Genomic DNA, 18,755 nt, shown 5'->3' on the forward strand with positions numbered 1-18,755 from the left:
TATAGGGCCTTTCTTTTTATAATTAAGCTCCCTTGGGTATTGGCTTGTCAGTAGAATCTCTGGGTCGTGGGAGGCTAGGTGGCGCAGTGAGTAAATCGCCGGCTCCAGAGTCAGGAGGGCCTGAGTTCCGGCCTCAGACACTTAACACCCCCCCCCCCCCCCCCACACACACACACACAAACTAGCCGTGTAACCTTGGGCAAGTTACTTAACCCCAATTGCCCTCCAAAAGGCAAAAAAAAAGAATCTCTGGGTCAAAAGGCAAGATCTTTTAAATCACTTTGTATGTATAATTCCAGATTTCTTTTGGAATGGTTGGACTAGTTCGCAATTTCATCAAGAGTACATTAATGTGGCTTTGCAGACGCTGCCACCTGGAGTTCTCATCTTGGTTCCATCCGCCAGACGCCGATCCCCGCCGCCTCTTCCTCTGCCGTCGCGCCCAACCCCGGCATCTGTGGCCATGGCCAATCCTAACATGTACGTCGACATCGCCGTGGATAACGAGCCCCTGGGCCGGATTACTTTTGAGCTCTTTGCAGACAAGGTTCCAAAGACAGCAGAAAACTTCCGTGCTCTGAGCACTGGAGAGAAGGGATTTGGTTACAAGGGATCCTGCTTCCACAGAATCATTCCTGGGTTCATGTGCCAGGGTGGTGACTTCACACGCCATAATGGTACTGGTGGCAAGTCTATTTATGGGGAGAAATTTGCTGATGAGAACTTCATTCTGAACCATACTGGTCCTGGCATCTTGTCCATGGCATATGCTGGACCCAACACAAATGGCTCCCAGTTTTTGATCTGTACTGCTAAGACTGATTGGTTGGATGGCAAGCATGTTGTCTTTGGCCAAGTGAAAGAAGGCATGAACATTGTGGAAGCCATGGAGTGTTTCGGTTCTCGGGATGGCAAGACCAGCAAGAAGATTACTATCGCTGACTGTGGACAGCTCTGATAAGTTTTTTTTTTTTGTTTTGTTTTGGTTTTTGTCTTAACCATCAAATCATTCCTCTGTAGCCGGAGAGAGCACCCCCAAATCCCATCTGCTCTTATACCCTGTAATTCTTGTGCTCTCATTTGCTGCAATTCTCTTTGGATTTCACTTCCTTTTTCCTTCCACAAGTCTGGCTAGACAACAGAGTTAAGTTTATGATTATGAAATATAAACTAAACTACAAAAAAAAGAGTACATTAATGTGCCTTTCTTTCCACAACCACTCCAGCATTAGCAACTGACATTTTGGGGTCACTTTTTTCCAGTTTTGCAGGTGTGAAGTTGCTCAACTCTCTACTTCCTAATTCAACATATGGTTGCTTTGACTAGCTTGGTTGCCACATCATTGTGTTGACTCGGATTGACCTTGTAGGCCACTAAAATTTCTACTTCACACAAATTTTGTATATACTTCTCACCTTCATTCTATACTTATGTAACTGATTAAAAAACACAACAATGACCTCAACTATAGGATTTTACATTCATTTTTGTTATATTTCCTGGTATTATATTTAGCTTATTTAAAATTTTGGGGTTCTGACTCTCATCTAATGTATTAGCTCTTCCTTTTTACTTTGTGTTATCTACAAATTTGACAAATGTATCATGATTTACAATAATTATGCTTTACATTTATGCAGCATTTGGGTCTTTCACAAATAATATCTTATTTAATCTTCCTATATTATCAAACCATTGTCATTTGATAGATGAAAAAGCTGAGATCTAGAGAAGTTATTTGATTTGTCCAAGCTCTCACTGTGTTGCAACCCACTTCTGGGCAGTAGGAGATAAAAAAAATTAATAACCAAGGATGTATCCTGTAACTTAGTATATTTTGGGATCAAAATGTGCTCCCTTTGGGAGCTTAGGCATCCAGAGCTTGGGTAGTAGGGCAGGGTAGGGAAACAGGGTAACAAAAGTATGGGCACAGCTATAGGACCAGGTAATGGTGCATAGACTGGGTCAAAGCCAGGCCAGAGAAGGTAGCTAGCAATGCAGTTGGTATTAAATAGAAAATTAGGATGAAGGCTAATATTTAGCAACTGGAGAATCAGTTGGGTATACATGAAGCTCAGGAAGATATTGATAAAAGAAACAGGATACCAAGCAACAATCAACCTAATATTTTTTTAACCTAATATTTTTAAAAAATAGTTATTTGTGGCATTTGGACCACACATTTTCCTTTGCTTTAATGGAACTAGACAAATTCCTATTTAAGTGGCAGAATGAAGTTTAGAACTCAGGTCATTTGTGCATGAGTTTACCATTCTTTCCACTAAATACTGCTATGTCACCATATCTCAGAACATAAATTGATAAATTGTCCTTGAGTTGACATTTTTTTCTTACTTCTAAGCCCATGAACAATTGAGATAATTTTTTTTTTAAAGATGACTGAATGAAATTTGGGTTCACTGCTTTGTTCTCAAGTCTGATTTGAGGGGGCTGGAACTTGAAAATCTGGTCTGATATGCTAACAGTCTTTAATGGGGAAAGCTCCCACCTAAGTAAAAGGTGGTTGAGAAAAACGTGTCAGTAAAATAGAAAATAATTGGGCAGCAACAAATATAAATACAATGATAGAACACAGAGCACAGACAAAGCCCTGTCCATCCCTCCTTCCTCCAGCTCACAAGTTGCAACATATGGAGGGAGACATAAGATTTTAGATGACAACTAGTTTTACCCTTTGCCTAAATGACAGCTTTACATAGGTCATTCAAGACTGAAAATTGTCATTCCTACTCTTAAAGACCACTAGGGAAGAAGATTCCAAACATCCCTAAGTCAACTATTCTAATATTTAACAACTCTTAATGTCAGGAAATTGTTCCTGACACCTAATCTGAATCCTTTGTTGTCTTCTTCCTCTTTGACGACCTCAATGGAGCACAGCTGCTAACCATTCTTCATCTGATCACATTGAACTGCAGATGAAAACTGCCCCTTATATTTTCTTCTAAGTCCAGCAATCCTTATCCCTACAATTCTGTTCATAGATCTTCTTGTTTATTTCCCTTTTTAAATTGGGAATTTAAAAATCATCAGCAAAGACAAACATTCAAGGACACAGATAAGAAAAAAAGGATTTTATATAAAACTGTGGGTTTTCTCTTATATGTAGTTGTTTTAAAAGTATATATTAAATTTATTATGTTATTAACAATTGCCCAGTTTGATTCTGGCTCCTGAATGACTTCTTGTTTTCTCTTTAATGTTCCTTCCTTCCTTCCTTCCTTCCTTCCTTCCTTCCTTCCTTCCTTCCTTCCTTCCTTCCTTCCTTCCTTCCTTCCTTCCTTCCTTCCTATCTGCCATTTTCCACTAGCTTTCACTCCCCAGCCCCGAAGAATCAATTTTTATATTGTTAAAGAAAACAAAAATATCAATCATTTCTGATAGTGTGTATTTCATTCTACACTTCTAGTTTTCTTTTCTAATTGCTCAAAATCTTCTCTACCTACATCACTTTTTTTAAAAGCAATCAGGGTTAAGCAACTTGCTCAAGGTTACAGGGCCAGTTATTATTTCTGGGTGTGGTGCTGAGTATCTGAGCCCGGATCTGATCCAAGTCATCCCGACACTGGAGCCGGTGCTCCCACTCGCTGAGCCACCTGGACACCCCCAAAATATGGAATGCTTCACGAATTTGCATGTCATCCTTGAGCAGGGGCCATGCTAATCTTCTCTGTATCATTCCAATTTTAGTATATGTGCTGCTGAAGCGAGCACCCTACATCACTTTTGAGGTGTAGAAGCTCAAATGGAATTCTACTACAGTGAGAGTATTATCTCCCAGGTTACATGCCATAGGTAATAATACACTTATGCAGCATTTTCCATATATTATTTCTGATGGCCTTCACATAGATCCTATGAGGTTGGTATTCTTATCCTCATTTTACAGGTGAGGATATTGAGTCTCAGAATATTTAAGTGACTTATTAAAAGTTAAAAAGCTGGTAAATAGAAGATCTAGGATTTGAACCCAGGTGTTTTCAGGGTACCAAGGTATAGGAATGTTACCATTATTTACTTTAAATATAAATTTTAAAAGAAACAAAAAATCTCTCCACAGTCAAGAAATTAAACATTTATGTTTCAAGTATTTTAAGGGTTCTATGTTTTGCTGGTGGGAATATTCCCTCCATGAAAGTAGAGTGAAATCCCTTTATATATTAGGAGATAGTTTTCAAGAATTCCTGTGACCAAAAATTCTAATCACTTTGTGGCCAACCTGGTAATAAGTTCCAATTATAAGGGGGAAAAGAAAAAAATTGAAAACAGAGTTGGAGCAAAAGAGAAAGCTCTGAAAGAGGAAATTAGTAGTGTTTCTTCACCATTTTACCCAAGGGCCATTGATGACTTAATCAGTATAATGAGAACCATTAGGGAAGCCAGAGCAAAGAAGAGAGAGATCAAGGACAGAAGCTGATTCCTTTTATGCCTACTGAATTGTCAGATCTTTCTGTTCAGTCACCAAACATTTTCAATACAACACCCAGTGATGTATACCATAGAGACCAATCAAGAGTTTCTTGTTGAACATGTACTTTAGTTTTAAGTCTAATGAAAGAGGACAGGAGGCGGGCTTGTCTCTTTAGATTGACCTCTATAAGACCTAGTCCAACAGATCAGGAGGACTCCTTGGCAGCCATAATTCAGGGGAGCAACCCTTGTGGAGAAGGACCCAGTCATACAGATTTACTGTAGACAAAAAACCATCTATAGGTAAGGCAAGCCAGTCTAGATGAAACAGCAAGGCACAATGAAGAAGAGACAGGAGGTAGAATAGGTCTGGCAAGTCAAATATCTTCTACCACCTCTACTACCCTCTCCCCTCAGACACTGAACTCAAGATTAGCAGTGGCTCCTAAAGAATTGACCCGGTTTTCAGGACTGAACCTACAGTCATTATCTAGGGAAGGGGTGTCAAATGCATGGTTGGTGGGCCACATGCAGACCATCATACTTTTGAGTTCAACCTAAACCAATGTAAAATGTAATTTGCAAATGTTTAACAAAATACATAAAACAATAAAATATAGATAACACATTGAAAAACTGTCCATATACAGTCAACAGGGATCCTCATGTATTGATTAGTGGCCACTTTTCTATTTGAGTGTGTCATCACTGATCTAGAGGATCAATTTTTGTGGAAATACAACATGGTACTTGCTTTTGCAGTTGCTATGACTTCTAGTCCCTCAGCAACCACAGCTACTAAAGATGTTGTCATCACAAAAATCCTTGACACCATCAAATGGTTCAATAGCAGAAATGGATATGGTTTCATCAATGACAAAATCTTAAAGAAGATATATTACCTACCATCTTTTTTGTCACATGTTGACTAAGGATCATGGAGCTTTTCTATCTGACATGCATCTGAAACTTTCTTTATGTATTGTGTCACTTTATCGGAATGTGAGATCCTTGAGATCACAATCTTGCTTTTCTAGCTGTTTCTTCTCAGTTCTTATTACAGTGTTTTGCATATAATGTTTAATAGATGCTTTTTCCATCCATCCATCCATCCATATATTCATCTATCCATTCATCCATCCATCCATCCATCCATCCATCCATCCATCCATCCATCCATCCATCCATCCATCCATCCACATCTTTCCATAAATTCACCATGGGGGAATTTATCCAATGTGCTAAGAATCATTCTTTTTTTTTTTAAGCAATTGGGGTTAAGTAACTTGCTTAAGGTTACAAGGCCAGTTATTTATGGGTGTGGTGCTAAGTATCTGAGCCCGGATTTGATCCCCAGGTCAGCCTAACACTGGGGCCGGTGCTCTTACTCGCTGTGCTACCTGGCTGCCCCTAAGAGTCATTCTTGAGGTCTTTTAACATTGCATTGATACCAGTACATATTGTTCCTCAACTTTGCTATGTAACTCATGCCTTTCTGGTTTCTTTTTTAATCTTATTCTCCTCTCCATGAACTCTATAAATAATTAACCTAGCTTCCATGTTGAACACAACAATCTGTCTTCTGTCTCTATGCCTTTTCATATACTATTTCCCATGCCAGGAAAGTTCTTGATCCTCACTTGTGTTTCTTAAAATCCCGGGTTCTTCTTTCCTTTAAGCCTTGGTTCAAATCTCACCTTTTGCTGAAAAGCCTTTCATGTTATCTTCCTCTGATAGAGGCTTTCCCCAAAGGTTATCTTCCATCTGCTTCTTTGTATACCTAGTTATTTACATACTATCCCTTCCATTAGAAAGTAAGATTCTTGAGGGAAGGGACTGTTTTTGTCATTCCCCTAGTGTCTAAGTGCCTAGCACATAGTAAATGCTTGTTGATATAGCTATTGACTGATAGATCATTTTCTAATCACATTTTTCTTTTTTTTAATTTTTCAAGTGCTTTATTAACTTCTGATTTACATCATTCATTTCCACCAGATTTTAAGTTACAAATTTTCTCCCCATTTTCCCCCTACCCACCTCCCCAAAATAGCAGTCCCAAAGGATATCCCCTCCTCCTATATGCTCTCTCCCATATTTTTTCCCCATACCCCTTCCAACTTTTCCAGTGGATCTCTATGCCCCAGTGCCTGTATATCTTATTTCCCAATTACATGTAAAATAGTATTAATAATAGTATACACATATAAATTTATATATTTGAATATTTGATTTTAAAACTTTGAATTCCAGATTCATTCCTTCCCTCCCTTGTCACCCACCCTTACTGGGAAGATAAGCAGTTCAGTATAGGTTGTACATGTGTGGCTAATGCAAAACAATAACATAGTAGATATATTGTAAAAGACTGACTATTTCCCTCCCTGCTATCCCACATCCCACTTGTTCTATTCTCTACTTTGATCTGTCCCTTTTCAAAAGTGGGTGCTTCCAACTTCCCTCCCCCCAGCCTGCACTCCCTTCCATCATCCCCCCCTCTAATCCCCTTCCCCCTTCTCTCCTGGAGGGTGAGATACCCTATTTAGTGTGTATTTCATTCCCTCCTCAAGCCAAATTCAATGGGAATAAGGTTGACCCATTCCCTTTTGCCTTCCTATTCTTCCCCTCCATTGTAACCATTTTCCCTTGCCTCTTCTATATGAGATAGTTTACCCCCTTCTGTCTCTCCCCATCTACTCTCATTATATTCCTCTCTTACCTCTTAATTTCACCTTTTAAGTATCATCCCTTCCTGTTAAATTGGTCCTGTGCCCTCTATGTATACCTGTAAACATATATATACACACTCACATATGTATTCATATGCCCATATACCCTCATATATAGACATATATATTTCTATTCCCTTCAACTACTGAGAAAAGTTTCATATGTTACAATTATTGTTTTTTCCATGTAAGAATAGTTAATCCATGTAGTTAATAGGTCAACTCGATAAGTTCCTTATGATTTCTTTTCCCTGTTTACCTTCTCATGCTTCTCTTGCTTCTTGTATCTGAATGTCAAATTTTCTGTTCAACTCTGGTTTTTTCAGTAAGAATGCTTGAAAGTCCTCTATTCCACTGAATGACCATATTTTCCCCTGAAACATGATACTCAGTTTTGCTGGGTAGGTGACTCTTGGTTTTAATCCTAGCTCCTTTGCCCTCCGGAATATCATATTCCAAGCCCTTCGATCCCTGAGTGTAGAAGCTGCCAGATCCTGGGTTATCCTGATTGTGTTTCCACAATATTCAAATTGTTTCTTCCTGGCTGCTTGTCATATTCTCTCCTTAATCTGGGAATTCTGGAACCTGGCTATAATATTCCTAGGAGTTTTCTTTTTGGGATCTTTTTCAGGAGGTGATCGGTGGATTCTTTCAACCTCTGGTTTTTAACATCAGGGCAGTTTTCTTTGAGAACTTCCTGGAGGATGATTTCTACACTCTTACTTTGATCATGGCTTTCAGGTAGTCCAATAATTTTTAAATTATCTCTCCTGGATCTATTTTCCAGGTCAGTGGTTTTTCCCATGAGATATTTCACCTTGCCTTCTATTCTTTCATTTGTTTGGATCTCTTTAACTACATCTTGATTTCTCATAAAGTCATTAGCTTCCATTTGCTCCAATCTAATTCTGAAGGAATGATTCTCCTCAGTGAGGTTTTGAGATTCTTTTTCCATCTGGCAAATTTGGCTTTTTAAGGCATTCTTCTTCTCATTGCCTTTTTAAGCCTCTTTTGCCAATTGATTTAGTCTATTTTTTAAGGTGTAGTTTTCCTCAGTCAGGCTGCTGAGTCTCATTTCATAATTTTCTTGCATCATTCTCATTTCTCTTCCCAATTTTCCTCCACTTCACTTATCTGCTTCTTAAGGTCCTCTATGGCCTGTAACTAGCTTGTATTTTCCTTTTAAGCTTTTGGCGCAGGAGTTCTGACTTCACTGTCTTCCTTATGTTCCACGCTTTGCTCCTTTTTGTCCCCAAAATAGGAGTGTAATGTTGGAATCTTCTGTCTGCTTTGTTTCCTTTGCCTGGTCATGTCACCCCTCAGTCACTTGACCCCTGGGCTTTTTTCCACAGTAGAACTCTTCCACCAGACAGGGGAGATTTTGTCCCAAACTCTGGGGTTTTCTCAGCTGCCGGAGGTATTAGATGGGTGCCCTCTCTGGGGTCTCCACATGCTCTGGCAAGCTGGACACACACCCTAGGACCTCCACCCTAGACTGCAATCCAGATCCAAGAAGGTTAAAGCAAGAGCAATTACCCCTGAGACTGGTGCTTGGTCCCCCTACAGTCTGCAGGCCAGGAGCTGAAGCTGCCACGTGGCACTGGCTGGATGTGCTGGCGTCTCTATGGCTTCTCACCCTGGGGGCAAAAGCCACACACTCCCACTTACTGGGTCCCAAAGTCCAGACTGCACTGACCTCTCACTTTGTCCTTCGCATCTATGTGTTGATAAACCTGGAAAGGGCCACAGCTGCTGCTGATCTGGAGTCCCTCTGGCTGGTCAGGTGTGGTCAGGCCCACCCTGGGGCTAAAGCCTTGGTTTGGGGCTGGGCTCAGCTCCCAGAACACTGTGCTGGCTGCTTGCTGCTGGCCTGCTGTGCTGTCCTCATCAGGAGGTTAGCTTCTCTGTGTCATTTTGTGGATTCTGCAGCTCCAAAGTTTGTTCAGAGTCCCCTTTTTACATGGATTGGGGAAGGTGGAAGCTGGAGCCACAGGGAGGTCCTGCTTCTATCATTAGTGACATTTTTATGTCCCTTATTAGCACATCCAGAACTTTGATGTTAGGGCCTAAGTTACGTCATTCTATTGCTCTTGAAGATTAAAACAATTTTTACTAGAAATCTTTGCAGATCTTTTCAATTTTCCTTTTCCTAGTTGTCCTGTTTTCATCCTCTAAATGTCCTTGGGATGATTATACTTAGTTGGCTCACTTGACAACCTTTTATCAAACTGGTTTTACCTTCCACTGGTGCTATATCCATTATGAGACTATATTATAATTTATTATTATAATACTTATATTATTATAATACTTCAAACTTCACAAGATTTTACAAATTGAGTTTACATTCTAAAACAAGTATTTTTTTTTGCCCTCATCCAGGGATGTACTATAGCCAACTTGAACCAGTTTGACAGCCAATTGTTAAATTTTCAGTGTGAGGATTTATACTTCAGAAGTTGGCAAATGCTATAAATCAGGACATGGTTTATTATTTTGTTGATTTTGTCTAGACTTGGAAAGTGATGGAAAAATGTTAATAATACAAATTAAATTTAAAGTATATCTTGCATACTTTTTTTCCTTCTGGAGAGCTGGTTTTATCATTATACCTTTGACAACATCTCTTTATGCTTGACAACTAAGTGAAGTGTTTGCTGACTGAACTACTTTTTAGGCTCTTTTCACCTTATTTATTTATTGATAAAATTTATTTATTTATAATAGTTAAATTCCTATACAAATTATCTTAATTGGTATTGATATTATTTTTGCTGTCTATTACCTATTTATTTAGGTAGATCAAAACAGAGTTATTTCATTTGTATGCCCTATCATTGTCTCTTCATTCTTTCTTATTGCTTTGTACTAATTCTGATCTTGGCTCTGACAAGTTGGTAGTTTGTCTTTTTTCTTGTCTATTAATATATATTCCATCAGCTTTGTCATCTTATTTGGTATTTGCCATGTCCAGCATCTACTAATTTTTTTTTGAAGAAAGTTTTCTTCACATAAAATCATGAGACTTCTATGTAATCTGCATATCTTACTCATTCCTTCTTTCTGAGCTGTTATTTTTACTATATTTCTTTCCATCCTTACCTATTTCTAACTTTGCTTTGAAATAAATAGGTTTCAATGGAGATTTAATTTTGAGGTGTTATCAAATCATTCATAGACTTTTTATATTGCCTCGTCCTCTACAATTGATGTTTCAATTGTTTTCATGGTGGTCTTTATAAAAAATTGCATCATAAATGATGCAATATGAGATGAACAAAAATTCTATGAAATAATAATTCTTTTTGACTTTGGGTATATGGTAACACAATTTCCTTCTTTCTTCTGGTTTCGCTTATAGTGAGAGTCAAGATTGACCAGATTTGGCTATTATGGCAGTAGGTCATTAGATAAGAATTTCACATTCACAGTACCAAGCTAAAGTCTGTTGATTATACAAGACCACATATGGCCCTCTAGATCCTCAAGTGTGGCCCTTTGACTGAATCCAAACTTCATAGAACAAATCCCCTTAATAAAAGGATTTGTTCTGTGAAGTTTGGATTCAAAGGGCCGCACTTGAGGGCCTAGAGGGCCACATGTGACTTTGAAGTTGCAGATTTCCCACCCCTGTACAAGACTATTTTACTCTTATTACCTTCTGATGCCTTTTCCCAGAGTTATGCTACAACCATTGATGAAGCTGACTGTACAGGAACAAAGGCAATTTTGTACTTTTCTTTGTTTACTCTGTTTTCATTGACAAAGAATTCATCACAGTGACCATCCTCCTGGAGATGGTTCTCTCCATATCTGTCTATGGTCCTTGGAAAACCAACTCTTTCTGCATCAGCTGCCAAACTAATACTCATTAGATTAAGTTCTATCCTTACCTGTAACTAACCTTCTGAAAAAATCTTCAATGACTTCCTGTTGCCTCCTGGTTAAAATACAAATTCTTCAGCTTGGTATTTAAAGCTTTCCACATTCTGACTTCCACATACCTTTTGAGACATTTCATATTACTTTCTTCCACCAATTGTTCCCACCAAGCTGACCCAATAACTATTATCCCAATTTGACATTTCACCTCCCATTTCTGTTCTTTTGCCACAGGCTGTCCCCCATGGTTGGAAAGCATTTCTTCCTCATCTCTGCCTCTTAAAATTCTTTTCTTCTTTCAAGGCTCAGCCTAGGTTCTTTATGGAGTCTTCCTTGATTCCTACACTTATTAGTATTCTTCCCCTCCTGAAATTATCATGCTTTTACTTGTCTGTGTGTATGTAGAATGTAATCTCCTTGAAGACAAGGACTGAATTTTTTGGTTTTGGTTTTCATGTTCCCAATGCTTAGCACTGTACTTTGTACAAAGTAGATGTTTAGTAAATGTTTGTTGAATTGCCAAATTCAATTGAATTTTCTTTGTAGACCTTCTCTTTCCCTGTGAAATGAAAGACTTTGTCCTCTGATTAAGGAATTTTAGGCTTCAATGAGAATACAGTTGATGTGTGGACTCTTGCAATCAAACCAAGTAGGAGGAATACTATTTTGTTTACACATAAGGCTGAATCTACATGGAGTCTGTTCTCTGATTCTCCTTGGTGGATGTGTTGGCCATTAGGGCTTTCTAACTACTTGACTGTTATGTGGCTCTATGTTGTGATTTTTTCATTTACCTAGCAACAAAAGTATAAAAAAAGTTTCTTTCTCTTTGACAACTCCATAAAAGAGAATAAACCATGAAACACGCATGAGCATGTGTATATACACACTCACACACAACAATAACAGATGTTATTTAACAGGCTTGTCGGACATTCCCATTAAGTTATAAACATATTTTTCAGTGGTTGCTCAAGATAAACAGATACCTCACATCACATATCTTTTGGAATAAGAAGCAACTTGTTTGGAAACTAAGGAAAGATTCTGAATGTGAGATGCACCTGAAAAAGATTAGGAGATCATACAAGAATTATTAGCATTTTGATTAGATTTAACATGATATTCTTAGGATTGGGTATGTTTTCAACAGAAAAGTGCCATTGTTTTGAGTGCTTTTCATCAACATAGACACTCTGAAACATGAAAATCTCTTTTCCTCCACTCTCAGTTATGAGCTGTCTGAGAAGTAGGGTTATTACACCAACAATTTTCAATTACTTTGAATTACTGTCATGTAAAGAGGGGTGAAGATAGCTGGAGGTACATTGCATAGAGTGCCCTCCTTGGAGTCAGGAAGACTCTTTTCCCTGAATACAAATCTGACCTCAGATACTTACTAGTTGTGTGACCCTGAGATAATCATTTAATCCTGCTTGCCTCAGTCTCATTTTACTCATCTGTCAAATGGACTGGAGAAGGAAATGGCAAACCACTCCAGCACCTTTGTCAAGAAAACCCCAGATGAAGTCACAAAGAGTTGAACATGACTGAGTAATAACAAGAAGAAGACAGGGGTTAGGGTTTTGTGCATGTGTGCCTTCTGAAAGCAGAACTGATACCAATAAGAGCAGATATTGGTTGAATGTGAGAAAGAAAAACATACAATAAACATTGGCAGTGGAACGAGTTGCTTCTTTAGATAATGAGTTCCCTATTACTGGAAGTACTCAAGGAGAGGCTGAATGATCATTTATTAGAGATGCTGTTAAAAAGTATCTGCTAATATCTAAGGTCTTATCCAACTAAAAGAGCTGACCAGTCTAAGAGGGTGCTCTAAGTCATGTAATCTAACCTTTTGCTTTTACACAGGGTTACACTTAATGGATATTGAGCCTGTAAGTGGCCTTGTCTTATTTGGAAGATGTTTAAGAAAGGTGATTTCATGATAACATTTTATAGCTCAGTCAAGATTTTTATTAATGATAATAATGCCTCATATTTGGATTCTTCTTTGAAGTTTGGAAAGTGACTCATAACAAACTTAGGACAAAGAGAGGGTGGATATTACTCTTCCCACTTTACATATGAGGAGATAGAGTCTCAGGGAAAATAAGAGATTTCCCTACTGTCTCTTAGCTAGTTAAAGTTAGGGCTAGAAGCCAGATCTACAAGGCCTTTTCTACCAAAGAATACTCTAGATATTATGAAGGATATTGGCTTTAATAAAATATTTGCCTTTAAAAATATTCTCATAGTTTTACCAGGTATTATAATATTTCTCCAGGATTTTTATTTCCCCCTTCTTCATTTTTGTATTCTTTTACCTAATATACATCATATTTTTAACCAATTTGGGGTTTGTACCTTTGGTGTTTCTAAAATGTAATTTTTGATACACATGACCACATTTCTATCAACATATCAATCTAGGGGTTCATAAAACATCTCTTCTGTCTTTATCCAAAACCTCTCAAAATGCAATTGAGCAAGCAAGTGGGACCTGGTTCATGGCTTGATGCAGAAGTAAGGTGTTAGAACCTCTGAAGGAAGGCAGAATAACTTAAATCCTATTTTGATTTTTTTTCTATGAAGGACAATGATTTTAAGACTTAAAAGTATGGAATAAAATGGTTAATAGGGAATCAAAAAATAAAAATAAGAGGGGTTATATATAATTAGAGAGCATTGAGCTGCTTTCAATGAATTCAAATAACCAAGCTTGCTTGACTTATATTTCATGATACTAAAAGAACTTGCAAATATGTTTATAGAATCACCCTTAGTGAATCTTTAAAAATCAAAGAAAAATGGAAGCATTGCATTACCAGCGATTAGGAAATGTTCCAATTTTCACAAAAAGGGAAAGAAGGTGTATTTTCCAAGCTACAGGCTATTGATCTTGGCTTCAATTCTTGGCAAGATTTTGGAATCCATTATTGACTTGTGAGAACTTAGGAATAGGTTGATCATTGAGAGCCAACATAAGTTCATCTTAAATGAACTAGGCTAACCTCATTTCCTTCTTTTTTTGGATAGCTATTTAAATGGTAGATCAGGTGAAGCCATAGAAATAACAGACCTGGATTTTACCAAGGCATTTGGATGGTGTCTCTTCTATTAACCTTGGGGGACAAGATGGAAAGATGTTAGCTAGTTAAAATTAGGTGGGTTTGAAATGGTCTAAAAATAAATAGACCCAAAGAATGGATGTTAGTTGGTCAGTATCAACATTGAAGGAGTCATGAAATAAAATTTCTTAAAGCTCTGTCCAGGGCCCTGTTTTATTTAACATAGAATGATGTGGATGAAGGTTGGGTGACATACTATCAGATTTTTGGATGAGATGAAGCTGGTTATAGCTCTCATGGTGAATGACAGAATATAAACCCCAAAAGACCTTCACAGGCTAGATTGGGTGTCTAATTCTAATAGATGGAATTTAGTATTGTTAATTTTTAGTTCCTACTTAGGTTCAAAAAACCAATGGCACAAGTACAGGGTGGAGAACACTTAGGTGGAAGAAAATTTATGTAAAAAGGACCTGAGGGTTTTAATGAACTGTGAGTCAACAATGTTACATTAGCTCAAAATAGCAAATGTCACCATAGGCTAGAGAGTCCAGGAAAAGGGAAGCAATAGTATAGTTCTACTCTACCTTAATCAGACCAAATCTGCAGTATCATGTTCAATTCTAGGCACCATATTTTCAGAAAGAGTTTGCAGGTTTTAGAGATGTCTAGCTTGGAAAAGATAAGACCTTAGGGAGTCACAGCAACAATTCGCTGGCATTTGATGAGCTAGAATATGCAAAACACTTTCAAAGTCCTGAAGAGCTATATTAATTTTAGCTACTATTATTATTTTTCTTGAAAGAAGACTTGCTTGGTACCAGAAAGTTAAACTAGGAAAAACAGAATACAAGCTTTTGGAAGGTATATCAGCAATGCAATATTCACAATGCCTACGGCAATTAAAAATATGCTGATGTGGTTATGAATCACAAAATATATCAGGCTTGCTATATGGGGAATAAAGCTAGAACATTTATTAAAATACCAAAAGACTGAGTCCCCAAACCAGAAAGTCAAAGCCATTAGAGTAGTTATGAAATTGGCACAGGTAGATAGAGTAGAAAGCACCCACATTCTCAAGCCTTTAAAACAGAACAGGCTACCTCAGGCAAAGGTCTTCCTCTCCCCACTCACAGCAACTACTCAGTGTCCAGGAAGCTTGCTCCTGGCAGCTCTGGCCCCTAGCAGTCCTCAGCATGAGTCCTTAGCAGAAATTCTGGCTGGCTCAAAAAGGGATTCGCACCTCCACCTCCACCACTATTGCTATCACTGCTGCTGTCACCACCACTGCTAGTCACTGCAGGAACTCTAGCTTGGCTTCTGCTTCCTCTTGCTCCACCCCTTCCTGCTACATCAGCAAGTCCAATGGGGTATGGAAGATCTTTAAATCCCATAACCCTTACAGAAGGCAGGGACTATTTAAAAAAAAATTCCCCTAGCACTTAGAAAAGTGCCTGGCACATAGTAAGGATTTGTTGAATGAAATTACAAAGAATTATCTTTTAGTTCACTATAAGGAAAAATTTGCCAACAACTAGAGTTCTACAAAAGTGGCATGGGATGCCTTGAAAAAGAGAGTTTCCTTCCATTTGGTGTCTTCATGCAAAGGTTGGGTGAACATTTTCCTGATATGCAATAGAAGAAATTCTTCAGGTATAGCTTGGACTAGATGATCCTTGAGGTCTGTTCAAAATGAGATTTTATATGAGGGACAGGCTTGCTATTATCATTATGATTGAAGGGACTACCACTTATGATCTAACCTTTAATTCTGACTTTGTTGGTCACCGTACTCTGGTCTTCACATCCTCAATTCTCTTCATAGTTGTTTGCAAGCAGAGTGTGAGCTCTTTGATGGAATCAGAGGGAGCTTGGTTGAGGATGGTAAAGACAAGTGAAGAGAATACTCAACTAAATTACCAATAACAAAAGTGGTCATGAGTTTCAATGAAATAATAATTCAATCCACCAAACAGACAACTATTTACTCAACACTTGCTGACTGTCCAATACTTTGCTAGGCACTGAAAGGGATATGAAAACAATCTAAGACAAAATCACTGGCATTTAACATTCCAAGTATTTGGTAAACTGATAGACAAGTATATACGGTTAATGAACAATACCAAGTGTTATATGTAAATGACAAATTAATGGGACAGACAAGTGCTAGAAGAGTTTGGAGAAAGATTATTTGAGACTAAGGTGGCCAAGAAAAGCTTCAAGCAGATTTGGGAAGTTGAATTGGGCCCTAAAGACTGGGCAGGATTTGAGAAGATGAAAAAGGAGGGAGGAATAGGGAGTTTTAGGGAAAAGAAGAACATAAAGATTCAGAGGCAGGAAAATATACCTTCTATGTGTCAGACACTTTGCTAATAAGCATGGTGGGATATAAAGAAAAGTTAAAAAAAAATTAGTCCCTGCCCTCAAGAAGTTCACAAGTCAATTACCTATTGTCTAATAGGTAAACAATTAGCTACAAACTGGGTATCTACAGGATAAATTGGGAGTAGTCTCAGAAGGAAGGCATTAAGATTAAGGAGGTCTTGGAAAATTTCTTACAGGAGGTCTGACTTTAGCTGAGACTTGAAGCCAGGGAAGCCAGGAGGTGGAGATGAGGTGAAAGTTCCAGGCATGGGAGGAAAAGCCAGTGAAAAATCCCTGAGTTAGGAGATGGGAAATTCTTGTACAAGAAGTAACAAAGAGGCAGTGTTTCTTGATTTAAGAGTATGTAGAGGAGAATAAGGTGGAAGAAGACTGGAAAGGTAGGAAGGGGCTAGGTTATGAAGGACTTCAAAAGTCAAACAGAGGACTTTATTTTTGATCCTGTAGGTAGCAGGGAAACATTGGAGTTTATTGAATGGGAGTGGTGTGTGTGTGTGTGTGTGTGTGTGTGTGTGTGTGTGTGTGTGTGTGAGAGAGAGAGAGAGAGAGAGAGAGAGAGAGAGAGATGGTGTGCTTTAGGAAGATCCATTTGACAACTGAGTGGAGAGTGGATTGAATTAGAGAGAGTCTTGAGGCAGAGAGACCAACTAGAAGTTTATTGCAATAATCCAGGATTGCAATGATAACAGGTTGGATCAGAGTGGTGTTAGTGTCAGAGGAAAGAAGGGGTCATATAGGAGAAATATTATGAAGATAGAAATGATGGTACTTAATAACTGGTTGGATATAGGATATGGGAAGAGAAGGTGTGGGAGAAAGAGGGATTAGGAGAGGTGGGGGGATTACACATAGGTTTTGAGCCAGTTTGGTTGAAGTTGAGAATTTGCTAGGGAGAGTAGTGTGGGGTAGGGCTGGAAAGATTGTTTAGGATTTTATATCTTATCTTGGAAGAAGTGGGGAGCCTTTGGAGTTTATGGTCAGACCTGTGCTCCAGCTGAGTTGAGGAAAGACTGGAAGGAGGAGAGATTTGAGACTGGCAGACCAACTAATAATCTATTGCAATAGTTCAGTTGTGAGGTGATAAGGGAGGGACACACATGTCAGGCTTATGAGTTTAGACTTTTTCTTATACTTACAGGACACATTGAACAATGAGTATCCATTAAGTATTTTGAGCAAAGGAGTGATTTCTAAAAGGGAAACCATCATTGGGATAGATTTCACTAGTCACACAGATCAGAGGATTTAGAGCTTGAAGACACCAAGGAGGCCTCTCATTTTACAGATGTGGAAACTGAATCTTAGGGAGGTTAAATGACTTGTCTAAAGTCAATTAAGTAGCAAGTAGCAGAGAAGAGTTTGAACCCAGGTCCTCTGGCCCTAAACCCAGTACTCTTTACATTACACCATTTTCCTATTCTTCACTTCATGACAAGGTTTTCCTGAAAACCATAATCACATTTTCCATGTTATTATTTTAGGTCTTCAATAGTAGACATGAATATACATGAACTAATTATGCTCCTGAATAAATGTACTCCTTATGGTTAAGTAATCATAGCTGAGGTTTTAATAATAATTCTCTCTTTTTGGATAAAAGTTCAAAAAAGAATGTGTTTTTTTTTTGGGGGGGTGTCGGAGACAGAATCTGTGATTGGTGTGGCAATGCTCACAAGTGAAGAGACTCCCTTTGCCAATGTAGATTTGCAATGCATAGTCTTAAGTAATAATAACAATACAGTTTATTGTTTTATATGGTATAAATAATACCATTTATGTGCTTTAAAATTTGCTAAGTATTTAATATATACCATCTTATCTGATCTTCACAGCAATGCCCAGAGGTAATGCTTTTTGTATCCTCATTTTACAGATAAAGAAACTGTGGCTAAGAGTTTAGGGGATTTTCCCAGGGTCACACAGCTAATAAATACAGGAGGTAAGATTTGCACTCAGGCCTTTCAGATTCCACATCCTGTGTTCAACCCATTACACCACCTAGCTGGGCCTCTGAGATGTTAAGTGACTTTCCCATCATCATATTAGGTAGTATGTGACAGGAAGGATTTGAACCCAGGCCTTCCTGACTCCAAGAGAGGTTTTGTATATGCTATGCCAGTAGCCTGTATGGGAATGATTCATTACTTTGAGCAAAATAGGATCCCTGCAATGACTCACATATTTTCAGTGTGGCTGCATTACAGTGCTGAGAAAGACAGCTCTTTTAAGAGATTTTATCTAATGTCTGTGTCATAA

The 18,755-nt window shown here is 38.3% G+C and overlaps 1 non-coding gene and 1 pseudogene across 1 annotated transcript; one reads left to right on the forward strand and one right to left on the reverse strand.

Moving 5' to 3' along the window:
• Nucleotides 1-345: 345 nt before the first annotated feature.
• Nucleotides 346-1,166, forward strand: LOC138146039 (peptidyl-prolyl cis-trans isomerase A pseudogene; annotated as a pseudogene).
• Nucleotides 1,167-3,629: 2,463 nt separating this feature from the next.
• LOC138146151 (U6 spliceosomal RNA) lies at nucleotides 3,630-3,736 on the reverse strand. Its single transcript, XR_011164403.1, has one exon. It is a non-coding gene; the product is annotated as a U6 spliceosomal RNA (small nuclear RNA).
• Nucleotides 3,737-18,755: the final 15,019 nt, after the last annotated feature.

The sequence above is a fragment of the Petaurus breviceps genome, unplaced genomic scaffold (assembly GCF_028583685.1).
Source record: "Petaurus breviceps papuanus isolate PSGF00001 unplaced genomic scaffold, PetGlider_PUasm1.0 90752, whole genome shotgun sequence".
In the NCBI taxonomy this organism is placed as follows: Eukaryota; Metazoa; Chordata; class Mammalia; order Diprotodontia; family Petauridae; genus Petaurus; species Petaurus breviceps.